The sequence below is a fragment of the Halichoerus grypus genome, chromosome 15, assembly GCF_964656455.1.
Source record: "Halichoerus grypus chromosome 15, mHalGry1.hap1.1, whole genome shotgun sequence".
NCBI classification, from domain to species: Eukaryota; Metazoa; Chordata; class Mammalia; order Carnivora; family Phocidae; genus Halichoerus; species Halichoerus grypus.
Genome location: NC_135726.1, coordinates 44,202,347 through 44,217,613, shown reverse-complemented (window position 1 = coordinate 44,217,613; position 15,267 = coordinate 44,202,347). Strand labels below are relative to the sequence as shown.

General features: G+C 40.1%; 1 non-coding gene across 1 annotated transcript; it reads right to left on the bottom strand.

Moving 5' to 3' along the window:
- Positions 1-1,430: 1,430 nt before the first annotated feature.
- Positions 1,431-9,441, bottom strand: LOC118545936 (uncharacterized). The gene is made up of 4 exons (XR_013444314.1): positions 9,283-9,441; positions 3,147-3,235; positions 1,802-1,950; positions 1,431-1,543 (listed from the first exon to the last, which is right to left on the bottom strand). It is a non-coding gene; the product is annotated as an uncharacterized LOC118545936 (transcript).
- Between the last annotated feature and the right edge of the window lie 5,826 nt (positions 9,442-15,267).

Genomic DNA, 15,267 nt, shown 5'->3' with positions numbered 1-15,267 from the left:
TATAATAACTCATTAAGCTGTGTAATTTAATATGGCTTTCTAGTCTTTATCTCATTTTTAAAAATTTAAAAAAATTTTTAAATCAGAAAAATGTAAATTAGATCATGGCTTCTAGTCACTTTTAGAAAATAAGCCAGGTTCCTGATAATTAACAAAAAAATATACATGACTTGGTCCCTTCTGATATTCTCCCTTTTTTCTTGTTACTCTCCCCTCATTAATTCTGTTCCACTCTGCTCATTGCTCCTGAATCACAGAAAGCTCATTCCCACCTCAAGTAATGCAAATTTGTTATTCACTCTGCCTGGAATGTTCTATATAATTATACAGCCTAATCCCTTCTTGTTCTTATCTCTGCTCAGTTATCACCACCTCAGAATATACAAATAAATCTAAATGCAGAAGAGGAGCTGAAAGCAGTCAAATTCAAAATATAGCTGAAATATTGCACTGGGAAAGAGAGCCGGCCTAATAAGATGACCAGGGAAATATGAGAAGGTGAGGGAATGATAAAATTGGTAAAGGTGAAGTTTCTTTGGAAATTTTGGTGAGATATTCATCTTTCTCCCAAGTTTCAGGCTTTCTATGCAGGCCTTGCTGGGGCCTTTGAAGGGAAAGTTACAAACAACAGCTCAGAGATGTGCCTACTCCCTGAGCACATGGGTTACTTCCAGCAATGAGAGCTTCTCTACCTGACCTGCTCTTACTCACCTGCGTATTGTCTTCTTTGATCTTTCCTCACTGTCATCCACGGCTCTTTCCATAGTTCCAATAAAGTAATCACATGTGGTTTAGAAATGGAATGTCCAGCTTACAAGGTAAGAATGCCATACAATGTAGAAAAGAAATAAAATAGGAATTAAAAAATACTTTGAGCTTAGGTTAAACTTGGAATAGACTAAAATGACATTGAGAAGTACTTCGGGGAAAGGCAAGGTGATTCAAGAATCCAAATAGATGGGCAAAAGGTTTTATTTTAAGTGAAATCTATTCTCTTTCTTTCTCTCTCTCCTGTGTCTTGACAGAAAGCATGACCTTGTAATTGAGAACACAGACTCTGGTACCAGAGTGCATGGGTTCAAATTCCTGCTTCTGCCTCCTACCAGCTGTGTGACCTAGGGAAACACACTTAAACTGTCTTCAACATTCTCCTCTGAAATGGTTATCAATAATCCCTATCTCATAGGGTGATTGTGAGGAGAAAAATCAGTTAATACAAATCAGATACAAACATGTAAAGAGCTTAGGATAGTGACTGGTACACAGTAAGCACAATGTGAGTTACTAACATTATTACTGTTATTTTTCTAAGAGAAAAACCAAAAAGTTTCTTGAGACATATGTATCTATAGGATACTCATTTAATCTTAAATGCAAAGTTCATGAATTATACATTTTAACCACAAAATCAGGGTAATTGTTTTGTAAGAAAGAAAGTGAGGTACCTTCAGGTTTAAATGATTTGTTTATCCAGCCCCCACTGTGTACGTTGCACAGGCTCTTCACATAGAAGAAATCAGGACCCTGTGTCTAGCTGTTCTGCCTGCAGGTGGGTCAGATAGTAATAGTGCATTTATAGCAATTTTGAGCATAAACATAATGGGAAATCTGGCCTTTGTCAATGTTTATGCAATAAACACCCCAGAGTTCTAATCCTGCCATTTCATCCTTTCCAGCCTAACAAAGCTCAAACCATGTCTTTGGGGACAGAGGGAAGAAATTACGTTCACTTCTTAAGATAGCCCTAAAATGTACGATGTTGGGGAGAAGATTCTAATTTATTTGACAGAGGTAAACTTACCCAGTGAGACCAAGTTACTATAGTTCTCCAACATCACATCCCTGTGCAAGTGCCTCTGAGCAGGATTCACTCTCCCACTCCTGCTGAGAGAAGGCTACGGCCACATCCCTGAATGTCACTGATCCCTGAAACTGCAAACCCACATATGTCTGGTGAAATTAAAAAAAAAAAAATGTTTTAAGATGAAAGAAGAGGAGATAATAAGTTTCAACGTAGCATATAAGAAGCAAATGAATCAGAATATCTGCATGTTCTGGAAGAACCCTGTTGCTACAGTCAAAATTTTCTGTATGCTGTGGGATACCACAGTACTCCAGATCTGTTGAGAAATTGATAAAATAATCCAAGTTTCTCTGTTAAATAAAACAGCATACACAAAGACACTGCCTGCTCAGTACCTAACCTAATAAATTCTCAAGAAATTGTAATCTTTACATTATTTTCCCTTTAAGAGAAATAGGCATTTTTTAAGCATAAAATCCTTAGTTTAGAAAATAGATATTACACAAATTTGTTAATTTCTCAAGCTTCAAGATTCTTATGTCAGATCATATCGTAAACATTTTTCCTTATATTAATAAAAAAATTTTCATGATGGCATAAAAGTACCTCTCGTGAATATGTATCAGAATTAGTCATTATTTTAGATTTATATGAGATTTGACCAAATGTCTCTGATTTCCCCAATTCAGGTAATCTACGTTAATCTGCGACTTACAATAATAAGCTCATATTGTCATGCAGCATTCCTCACTCAACACTTTTGCTGTTTTTCAGTTAGCGGATTATGATTCAGAATCAAACGAATGTCACCCAAGTCTGGCAGGTCCCGTTCCACCACAAAATTGACCTACTGTCACTCTCAGGCATCACCTGGCAAGAATGATGGTATCAATGTTTCCATGTCACAGTCATGGCCCTAATGTGTTCCTAAAAGCCTCACAGAGCACGTGATCTCATCATATTAAGACTGAGACCAATCAGTACAAAATCCCATCTTAGTAGGTCTGTGGAAAATGTTAAATCTTCTGATGTACGGTCAAATGAGGTCAATATCTCAAACTCACCAAACCACTGACTGACACAGGGAGCTCAAATAATTCATGAGACTTCACACCTTCACTGTTCCATCACAGTCCTTCAGCAAAGATTTATCACATGTGATCTTTTCCGTAATTTGCTCAATGAATTAATGAACACCAATTAGAAAAGGGGACCTCATAAGGAAGAAGCAATTGTTTGGCACTGTTTCAAACAGGAGGAATCAAGCAGGTAATGAGATGGTGCTTAATGAAAATATCTATGTAGTCTAAAAATACCAATATTTCACAGAGAAGCAACTTACATGGGCCATGCTTTTAGAAATGTAAGAACCGATCAGTCTTCCTGGGGGGTTCCTCTACCAGAGAAGTTCAAACTCTAGAAAATTCAGAGCTGAGAGAAGAAAAGGAGGCTTTAGTGTTCCCAATAACTTCAGCCAATAAACCTTCTTGTCCCCGCATTTTGGTTCCAAATGATGTTACAACCACCCTCACATGAAATTTTGGAGAACAGAGGGATTCTGGATAAATCCAAACCCCAGTGAACCAAGATGCACACAGCTGGATGCAGAACAACAGCGCTTCTTCACGGAAGCCAGAATTAGACACGTCAGCAGGTTTTCTGGACAGGCCTTCATTCTGGGGAGGCTGATCTAGATCGAATGGTGGCCTGCACAGTTCTGCTTTGAACAGATCCTCCTCCCTACATTCCTACATTCTCTTTTTTTTGGGTTGGAATTTTTTTTTATTGAAGTATAGTTGACATATAATATTAGTTTCAGTTTCAGGTATACAACACAGTGACTTGACATTTATACACATTATGAAATTATCACCCCAATAAGTCTATCACCTGCCACCATACAAAGTTATTATTATTGACTATATTCTCTATTCTACATATCTCTGTGACTTACTTATTTTACTGGAGGTTTGTATCTTTTAATCCTTGTCACTTATTTCACCCATCTCCCTCCCTCCTCCCCTCTGGCAACCACCCATTTGTTCTCTGTATTTTTGAGTCTGTTTCTGTTTTGTTTTGTTTGCTCGATTGTTTTGTTTTTTATATTCAACATATATAAGTGAAAGCAAATGGTATTTGTCTTTCTCCGACTTATTTTACTTAGCATAATACCCTCTAGGTCTCTCCATGTTGTCACAAATGGCAAGATTTTATTCTTTTTTATGGATGAATAATATTCCATTGTGTGTATACATGTACCACATCTTCTTTATCCATTCATCTACTGATGGATGCTTCCATATCTTAGCTATTGTAAATAATGCTGCAATGAACATAGGGGTGCTGATATCTTTTTGATTTCATGTTTTTGTTTTCTTTGGGTAAATACCCAAAGTGGAATTGCTGGATTGTAGGGTAGTTCTATTTTTACCTTTTTGAGGAACCTCCATACCATTTTCCAGAGTGGCTGCACCAGTTTGCATTCCCACCAACAGTGCACGAGGGTTCCCTTTTCCCCACATCCTCACCAACACTTGTTATTTCTTGTCTTTTTTATAATAGCCATTCTAACAGCGTGAGGTGGTGTCTCATTGTGGTTTTGATTTACATTTCCCTGATGATGAGCGATACTGAGCATCTTTTTATGTGTCTGTCAGCTATCTGTATGTCTTCTTTGGAAAAGTGTTTATTCAGGGCTTCTGCCCATTCCTAAATAAAATCATTCCTACATTCTAACTGAAAAAGAAGCCATACCACCCAAACCAGAACTTCTTTTGTGGGCTCAGGATAACGTCAAGACGGGAGAGAGAAAATAGAGAAGACATTGATCAGGCATTTACTAACACCTCAGTAGCTCAGTTTTCTCATCATTAAAATGGGGATAAGAATATCAACTACTACATATGGTTATCTTGAAGAATAAGTAAGAAAATCCATTTAAAACACTTACTAGAAAATTGGCTTAACATAAGTTAGCTATTATTATTATTGAAGAATATGACATGCCCCTCATTTCATTTTTATAAAGGACATTATTTGTTTCCATTTTTTACTTCTCTCTGGCATGTTTTCTTATAATTTTAATGAAAACACTTAGAGCCTGACCTTAAGAATGCAACTTTTCTTTTAAAAAATAGCAGGAAAGATTTCTCTGATGTCTAAATTTCCTCTTTCTCTATAGAAATTACAGAGAGGCACCATTCTGTTATAAGATGCAAAACTGAAATAACTAACAAAGGTTGAATCCTGTTCTTCCTGTGCAACTTGGAGATTGGTGTACATGTTCATAACTGCTATCATCTTACTCTCTTTTCTTATATAAATTTGTCACTGGAAGAGTAATTTGTACAACAGATCCTTGGAAGTCCTTTCACCTGCACTTATATTTTTTATATGACATTGCTATAATCCCAAAACGTGTAAATACCGATAAGGTTTTTCAAACAAGAGGATCACGGGTGCTTCCCTCTTCTTCCTGCTGCACGCAAAGAACATTGAGTCCTATAGTTTCCCTGTTTTAGTCTAAGAGTTGAAGAGTCTTTCCTACTTTGCATAATCAATTAGCATGATTCTACTCTGCAGATACAATAAAACCCTATATATCTGCTAACAAAAAACTGGGGCGGGGGGAGGAGAATGCACACCAAAATATTAATATTATGTCTGTGTTTAGGACACATGCATTGGTTTCCTCTACTCTCACACTCACAGTGCTTCTGACACCAACTATGTATTTTTTTTAAACACATCAACAATTCTCTGACACCAGCTGGATGCCCTACAATTCAATTCAGCTCCGAGCTCTGACACTATCTACCTGGAGTTAGCATCAAATCCCACAAGTTAAGGGCTCAGTCCGACTGCCCCCACTTCAGAAACCAATCACAAGTCCCAGGTTGTCACCTGTACTTCTAACCAACTGGCTATAAATTGGGGTTCCCACACCTCCCTCCTCAGGTTCAAAAATTTGCTACAACGGCTCAGAGAACTCAGGGAAAACACTAAGTTTATCAGTTTACTATACATTAAGGGATATGATAAAGTATACAGATGAATAGCCAGATGAAGAAATACATAGGGTGAGGTCTGGAAGGTTCCAAGTGTAGGAGCTTCTGTCTCTGAGGAGATGGGGTGTGCCATGCTCCTGGCACATGGATGTGCTAACCAACCTGCAAGTTCTCCACACCCTGTACTTTAGGGATTTTTACGGCGGTTTCATCATATAGGCATGATCAATTATTAACTCATTTTCCAGTCCCTTCCCCCTACCCCTGCCCTGAGAATGGGAGCTAGAGCTGAAGGTTCAAGTTTCTTTTTTTCTTTAAAAAAAAAAAAATATATATATATATATATTTTTTTTAATTTAAATTATATATATATTTTTTTAAATTTAAATTTAAAATATGTATATATATATATATATATATATATATTTTTTTTTTTTTTTTTTTTTTTTTTTTTTTTGACAGAGAGAGAGAGCAGGAGAGCACAAGCAGTGGGAGCAGCAGAGTGAGAGGGAGAAGCAGGCTTCCTGCAGAGCAGGGAGCCTAATGCAGGGCTGGATCCCAGGAAGCTAGGATCATGAACTGAGCCGAAGGCAGTCACTTAACCAACTGAGCCACCCAGGCACCCCTGAAGGTTCAAGCTTCTAAACATGGCTTGGTCTTTCTAGTGACCAGGCCCCATTCAAGAACCCAATAGTCACTTCTTTAGAACAAAAGATACTCCTATTACCCAGGAAATTCTAAGAGATTTAGGAGCTCTGTGTCAGACACTCCTATTACTCAGGAAATCACAAGGATTTTAGGAGCTCCGTGTCAGGAACCCTGGTCAAAGACCAAATATTAGCAGGCACCAGGGGTAGAAACCAATATAAATACATTTTTTATTATTTCACAGTCCAATAGGTAGAGTTATGGGTAACTTTTTTTTTTTTTAAATGTTAACTTTTTTCATAAATTCTTTGGATTACTGATTTTTTTTGGGGAGGGAGGACAAGTCTGCCCTAATTCTACCTTCAGAATTTAATATGAAGACTTTTACAATAATTTTACAGTTATAATTAAACAGTTATTCACAGTGGATACATTCTAGACTTTAATAAAACCAAGATCAAATAGGATCATCAGGGAAAAGCAGTACTTGGACATCTTTTAGTTGTATCTCATCAACATAATTATATCTATTCTTCTCTGAAAGACATAATTCAGGTTAAGTGGCCACTGCAGACTGAATGAGAGTATGAACGCAAAGTAGAGAGAACACTCTTGGGTACACAAGGAATGATCCATAAATGTGGCCAAATCCCTCTTCTCCACTAATTAAAATATATACCGTCCTTGAAAAATATCTCACAAAACCATTATGATAGTAAATGAGATTCATATATAATTTAAGATTTCCTTGAATACAACTGTCCATAACTGTGCATGTAGTTTAAAACTACTTCACATTTTTCTTCTTGTGACTGATCCTTTATAAACATATTTTTGTTAGTTGCATAATATTCCATCACATAAATATGGACTGAGGTACTTAACTATTTATACAATATTGAACTCTAATTTTGTACAAGATCATTCCCAGCTATTAAAATCTTTGCTTGCACACCAACGGTTTTAAATATTTTTATTGCATATACCACCTTTATTAATTGAATAAATCACAATGTTTCTCTCCAGAAAAATACACATATATAAACTACAACTCTGTATGCAATTATAAGTGGTTTGTGGTCACCTGGAAGCCCTAATCAGTCTTCAGTTTAAGAATTTGTTTAAGGGGCTCTTGGGTGGCTCAGTCGGTTGGGCGTCTGCCTTCAGCTCAGGTCATGGTCCCAGGGTCCTGGGATCGAGCCCCACGTAGGGCTCCCTGCTCAGCAGGAGGCCTGCTTCTCCCTCTCCCACTCCCCCTGCTTGTGTTCCCTCTCTCGCTGTGTCTCTGTCAAATAATTAAATAAAATATTAAAAAAAAAAAAAAAGAATTTGTTTTTAACGAGTTAAGCTTATTCTATTGCTACTGAATTCTGAAAGGAATGACCCAGAATCACCAATGATGAAGAGTTAATACTTCCTGAGTGTTCATTATGTTCCAGACATTGTTTTAAGGAACTTTATACATATTAATACATCTTATCCTTATTATGTCCCTATGAAGCAGGAACTATTGTTATACCCCCTTTGAAGATTTAGAAAACAGAGTGTGCAGAGTGTGTAGATTGTAAATATCTAGTAGTGGCAAAGCCAAGATTCAAAGCCAGATATTTCAGACTCAGAACTCATACTCTTCAACAGCATACCACGCTGCCTCTCACTGTCCAATGACGTGTAAACAAATTCTGCTGTCAAATCAAGGCCTAACAAATAAAACAAAATTTAAAAAGTAAAATTAGGGGCCCCTGGGTGGCTCAGTCGGTTAAGTGTCTGCCTCTGCTCAGGTCATGATCCCAGGGTCCTGGGATCAAGCCCTGCATCAGGCTTGAGTCTGCTTCTCCCTCTCCCTCTGTGTGCGTGCGTGCTCGCTCTCTCTCTCTCTCAAATAAATAAACAAATCTTTTTAAAAAATTAAAATTAAAAAAATAAAACAAATGACTAAGGACACAGACCTACCAATACACTCAAACCTACAATCACATTCCCACTTCTAAAAGCTTCTCATGGAAGACGACTGTTATATGCTACTGAAATTATTAAACCAATGCCTATCTTGCTGAACTTGACAATGAAGCCTTGGGAGAAGGGGAGTTGTCTTGTATAGTAGTATCTAGTATGCCAACCAAATACTAATACTCATCTTTTTACTCTATCGAAGTCTAAAATAAAGCCCTGAGAGCAAACTTCAGAAATTGCATTCCTATAACCTACTATCACGATGCTTAGAAAAGGGATCACAGAATAAGATTTAAATGATTTGTAATCAGTAGTGAGAAATAACAACTAAAATGCTAATGAGAATATTGGGTAAAAAGAGAGGATGAGGGGCCACAGGGAGGGGGAATCCATCTCTAAGGACCCCATCATTCACTGGAAAGAAGACACAGAGTAGGTCACAATTATGTGGAGTACTTCGGGCAAAGGAAAACAAATGTGCTCGTAAAACAAATTAGTGAACAAAAAGGGGGTAATTTCCCATCCAGTCTCCTCGGGAGCTTTGCTTGGAGAAACTGAAGGCTCTAAAATTCCCGTCTCCGATCAGTTCCCCGCCTTCCCGCTGGGAAGCTTTCATTCAAAGGCTCCATGACCGACCTCCCTCCGGGGACCGTCTGTCTAGGGCAGACCACTTGGCTGTGAGGGGAAAGGGGCAGGAGGCAGCAGGAACCCAGAACACGGCTCACGGTGGCACCGCTCCCGCCCAGCCTTCGCGGGCGCACAGCCCCCGCCCGAGCCCTCACTGTCCGGCACCCCGCTACTCACGCACACACGCGCGCCGGGGACGCGCGCAGCGCCGGCCAGCCCCCTCCCCGCACGCCCTGCACTCACTATTTTCCTTCACAGAAGTCCACGCAGCCCTGTGGGCGGGTCGGAGTCTGCAGTGCCCTCCCGGTGAGGCTGGGTGTCGACTCCTCCCTCACGGACCTCAAAGCCCGCAGCCGCGCCAACAATCACAAAAGAGCGGGAGGAAAAGGCAGAGGGCCAGGTTGCCCCGGTGGCCTTTGGGAAATGTAGTCCCAGGCTGATTCCGCCTCATCGCAGTAGCCTGTGGGAAATGTAGTCTCGGGCGGTAAAACCGTAGAAAGCATGCGGCCCACCTCCCATAAGGACCGCCCACTCCGCGCCCGGGAGACTTCTGGGAGTTCCCGTGGGTGTTGAGATTACGCAGGCGCAGACTCTCGCTGAGCTGACAGCCTGACCTGTTTCTGTCAACTCTAGGACTGGGCGAGTTTAATGGGCTGGTCGTCGGGGCTCAAGGGAGGCGAGTAAGTACCTGACCCGCCCAGGGAAGGCAGAGATGAGGATTCAGGAGTTCACGATTGCCCGACGCTTGACGCCCAAAGTAGAGAGCCAACCCAGGACACTGCCGTACCAGACCTCCCAAAACCATAATAATAATATATTCTAAGTTGTGTTATTATTTTAACATAAAAATATGAAAAATAGGGCGCCTGGGTGGCTCAGTCGGTTAAGCGACTGCCTTCGGCTCAGGTCATGATCCCAGAGTCCTGGGATCGAGTCCCACATCGGGCTCCCTGCTCTGCGGGGAGCCTGCTTCTCCCTCTCCCACTCCCCCTGCTTGTGTTCCCTCTCGCTGTGTCTCTCTCTGTTAAATTAAAAAAAAATAAAAATAAAAATAAAATATGAAAAATAGGTGTTTGAAATTATTTCTTTCTGGATTGTTTACTTTTTTATTACAGAAATGCTATTAAATAGAACAGCAATAGAACTAATAGTGGCAATTAATAATAAGACAAACAGGTGTGAGAAAAATGTTTCCATCCTCTGACACGGCAAGTTCTTACTAAATATTTAAATTTTGTACCCTATATTATTGTGTATTCTTAAGATACATAAACGTAAGACCTTTAAAAAGGAGAATGTAAATACAGTAGGACTAATTAAACATATATATATTTAAAAGAAATGTTTCTTCCTGTCTCATCATACATTAGGATATTTTTACTCTTTCCTTTTTCAATAATACTTGTCTGAACTGTCCGTGGGTTTTATAGCACTTTTTTTTTTTTTAAAGTAGTGGTAAGACTGAATACAGTCAAATAATCACTTTGACTTGCAGATCTCGTCTTTTTTTTTTTTTTTAAGATTTATTTATTTTGAGAGAGAGAGCACTAGCAGGGAAGGGGCAGAGGGAGAGGAAGAGAATCTCAAGCAGACTCCCCTTTGAGCCTGTCGCTGGGGCTCCATCTCATCAGCCTGAGATCGGTACCTGAGGTGAAACCAAGAGTCTGTAGCTTAACTGACTGAGCCACCCAAACACCCCTGAAGATCTGGTCTTATTAAGCCTACATTACACTATTTTTAGTGTTAGCCCAGTGTTACGATATCAAGCTAAATATACTTTCAGCAAAGTGTTTGCATATGGAATACTTAGGATTTTACTTACTAGCAGCAGTATGTTTTCAACCTTGTAGGAGTTAGTTTCCAGCTCTCCAAAAATGTCCCTCCACTTTGTTAGCTACAGGTTTTTTTGGTGGAGCAGCTGTTTGTTGGCCACACCCTTTGCCTTGTAAGTTCACCATATAGGTTGTTCGTGTCCAAAATGTCTGTCATTTGGGGGGGCGGGCAGAAGGAGAGAGAGAATCCTAAGCAGGGTCCACAGCCAGGGTGGAGCCCAACTCAGGGCTTGATCTCATGACCCTAATATCATGACCTGAGCCGAAATCAAGTGTTGGACACTAAACCGACTAAGCCACCCAGGTGCCCCTATGTCTGTCATTTTTAAACACTCTGAAACACATTGGATGTCATCAGAAGTTATACCTTTTTCTCAGGGAAAATGGCATTAAATCACAGAGGCAATATCAACTTGTGAAACTGACTGGCTTCCACATAAGCAGCTCAGGGTCCAGGGCTAAAGACAGATCCACAAAAAGGAACTCAATAATTGAGCAAAATATCAGTTCTGAAGACAACCAAATAGAAGTGAAGAGATTAAAGAGATCGGGGTGACTTTACATGGGGTAACTGGGCAAGGTGTCATTAGGATGGAATGCTAGCCCAAGGCAGGGATGAAGTGAGGGAGCAAATGGAAATACATGAATAGAAAGGAAAAGTCCTGACAATGATCATGGCTATAATGAATGTCAACAGGGCTACATGTTAGAGAATAACCCAGGTCCTATTATATGTTTACACCTTAAGGGACACAACACTCCTGCACACTATCATTATTGAGTATTTTAAAAGGCTCACTTTTCTGGGGCGCCTGGGTGGCTCAGTCAGTTAAGCGGCTGCCTTCGGCTCAGGTCATGATCCCAGAGTCCTGGGATCGAGCCCCACGTCGGGCTCCTTCCTCAGCGGGGAGCCTGCCTCTTCCTCTCCCTCTGCCTGCCACTCCCCCTGCTTGTGCTCTCCCTCTCTCTAGCTCTATCAAATAAATAAATAAAATCTTTAAAAAAAAAAAAAAAAAAAAGGCTCACTTTTCAAATATAAATAAATGTCTTATAATAAACGTATAGACTATAGCGTTCTGCTTCTTTCACAAACTTTATTTTAGTTTGAGCCACATGAAATTACCATTCCTCTAAGTCAAAAGAGGTCAAATGTTTGCAGTTTAATTTTGTTCAGTCTAATAAAGTAAACACTCCTCAATTTAATTCAGTCACCATAATTATGAAATTTTGATGGTTATGAATTATTCTATTTTATTAATAAAATAATATTTTACTTATTTTCCTCTTTAGAGTTATTTATGTTACAAAGCGGCAAATGGATCCCCCACAGTGGGGTTGTTATTCCCACTGACACCAATTCATCTGAATTCACACTCCCCTTGGGACCTGGGCTCCCTACACCAATGCCACACAGGTCCCCCCATTGCCTTGTTCTTGTTCTCCCTCCTGGTCCAAAGCCTACTTTGCTTCTTAGCCCAGTGCTTCTACTCCCTAAAAGACCTGTCATCAAGGTCTAATTCAAGGTCAAAATATCAAGGGGCCAATTGTATTGTAAGGCCTGAATTTTCTTTTTCTAAATTCATCTAGTTAAAAAAATGAGATATAATTGTGTAAGGTTAAGGTGTACAATGTGTTGATCTGATACACTTACGTATTGCAAGAGGATCTCAACCATAGCATCAGCTAACACCTCCACCACATCCCATAACTATCATCTTTTGTGTGTGTGTGTGGTGAGAACATTTAAGATCTAGTCTCTTAGCAACTTTCAAGTACATAGTACAGTATTGTTATCTATAATCGCAATGTCGTGCCTGAGATCCGCACAACTTACTCATCTTCTACTTGTAGGTTTGTGCACTTTAACAACATCCCTCCAGTTACCGCATGCCCCCAGCCCCTGGCCACCACAGTTCTACTCTGTTTCCACAAATTTGGTTTTTTCAGATTCCACATGGGATATCATACAGATTTCCTTTCTCTGACTTATCTTATTTAGCATACTGCCTTCAAGGTCCATCCACATTGTTACAAATAAAAGGATTTCATATTTCTCATGGCTGGATAATAGTCCAGTGTGTGTGTGTGTGTGTGTGTGTGTGTGTGTGTACCACCTCTTCTTTATCCATTCATCTGTTGACAGACACTTAGCTTGTTTCCATATCTTGGCTATTGTGGATAATGCGGCAATGAACATGGGAGTGCAGATGTCTTTTTGAGCTCTTGTTTTCTTTTTTTCTTTTTTAAGATTTTATTTATTTATTTGTCAGCGAGGGAGAAAGAGCACAAGCAGGGGGAGTGGCAGGCAGAGGGAGAAGCAGGCTCCCTGTTGAGCCATCGTGACCTGAGCCAAAGGCAGAGCTTAACTGACTTGAACCACTCAGGTGTCCTTGAGCTCCCGTTTTTCATTTCTGGTGGATATATACCCAGAAGTGGGGGATTGATTGCTCGATCATAATGGTAATTCTATTTTTAATTTTTTGAAAAATCACCATACTGTTTTCCATAGTGGTTGAACCAAGTTACGTTCCCATCGACAGTACGAAGATTTCCTTATCTCTACATCCTCGCCAGCACTTGTTATCTTTTTTGTTGACAGCCATTTTAACAGGGATGACATAATATCTCACTATGGTTTTGATTTGCATTTCCCTGATCATCAGTGATGTTGAGCAGCTTTTCCCAGGCACCTCTTCAGTTAGGACTGAGATTGCAAGTGGTACCTTGACATCTCTGAGTCTCACAGGGGCCCAAGGACCACACTGGGAGGTCCCCGGCTCGGGCCACATAGGCTCCCCACCCCAGGGAGAAAGGCTGCTTACCTGGCTAGCTCCCCCTATCAGCCAGAACAGTGCACTGCACCTGGTCCTTAATTGGCGGGTCTCAGTTCCCCGCCAGCTGGTGAAATTACTCATACAAGCCAGGCCAATACTTCCATGGCAACCAGGGGCACCTCACACTCTCATTGCTATAAACCGCCCCTCCCGCAGAGCCCCTTCTCATGAGTGCAACACCTGCGTGACCCTGTGTGGCATGTGATGTCTTGGCCTAGGCTGTGTGTATATGTGACTAATAAACTGTTGCCACTTTCATTTGTCCAGTGTTAGGTGTTTTGTGTTCGACCATCCTGTGTTATTTGGGTTGAATTCAATTAGCATTTTTTTTAAGTTTATTTATTATTTGGGTAATCTCTCCTTCACCAGCTGTGTAGTGATTAGAACACAAGGCTATCATGAATTCTTAAAATTCTCTGTCAACTTCATTAAAGAATGCAAAGAAGGATATGCTCATGTTAGGATGGGGTGGGGAAGCTCTTTGTAAAAATTGTGAAAAAACTGGCATAACATAAAATTTACATTATAACCATTTCTAAGTGTACAATTCAATGGCATTAAGAACATTTACATTGCCATGCAACCAACACCAGTATCCATCTCCAGGACCTTTTCATTGTCTCAGACTGAAATTCTGAAACTCTGTACCCATTAAGCAAGAACTGCCCATCGGGCGCCTGGATGGCTCAGTCAGTTAAGTGTGATCCCAGGGTCCTGGGATTGAGCCCCACATCAGGCTTCCTGCTCTGCAGGATCCTGCTTCTCCCTCTGTCTCTGCCTCTCTCTGTCTCTCATGAATAAATAAACAAAATCTTAAAAAAAAAAAAAAAAAAAAGGATTGCCCATCACCCCCTACCTCTAACTCTTGGCAATCACTGTTCTGCTTTCTGTCTCTATGGATTTGAGTAGTCTAGGTATCTCATGTAAGTGGAATTGTACACTATTTGTCCTCTTACTTCACTTAGCATGATGATTTCAAGGTTATCCATCCATGTTATGGCATGTATCAGAACTTCATTCCTTTAGTCCATTGTATATGTGTACATCACATTTTATCCATTTATCTGTTGGTAAACACTGGAGCTGTTTCCACTTTTGGGTTCTTGTAAATAATGCCACTATGAACATTGGTGTACATCTGTTCATGTCCCTGCTTTCATTCTTTTTGGATATATACCCAGAAGTGAAATTGCTGCATCATATGGTATTTGTTTTTAATTTTTTTGAGGAACCTCTCTACTTTTTCCCACAACTGCTGATTTTTCCACCAACAATGCACCAGGGTTCCCATTTCTCCACATCCTTGCCAACACTTAATTTCCATTTTTTAAAAGATTTTTATTTATTTGAGAGAGAGAACACACGGTGGGGAGGGGCAGAGGGAGAGAAAGAAAGAAAGAAGCAGACTCCCTGCTGGGCAGTGACGTGGGGCTCTATCCCAGGACTCTGAGATCATGACCTGAGTCGAAGGCAGATGTTTAACTGACTGAGTCACGCAGGCACCCCTTAATTTCCATTTTTACACTCATAACTATCTTAATGGGTATCTAATTGTGGCTTTG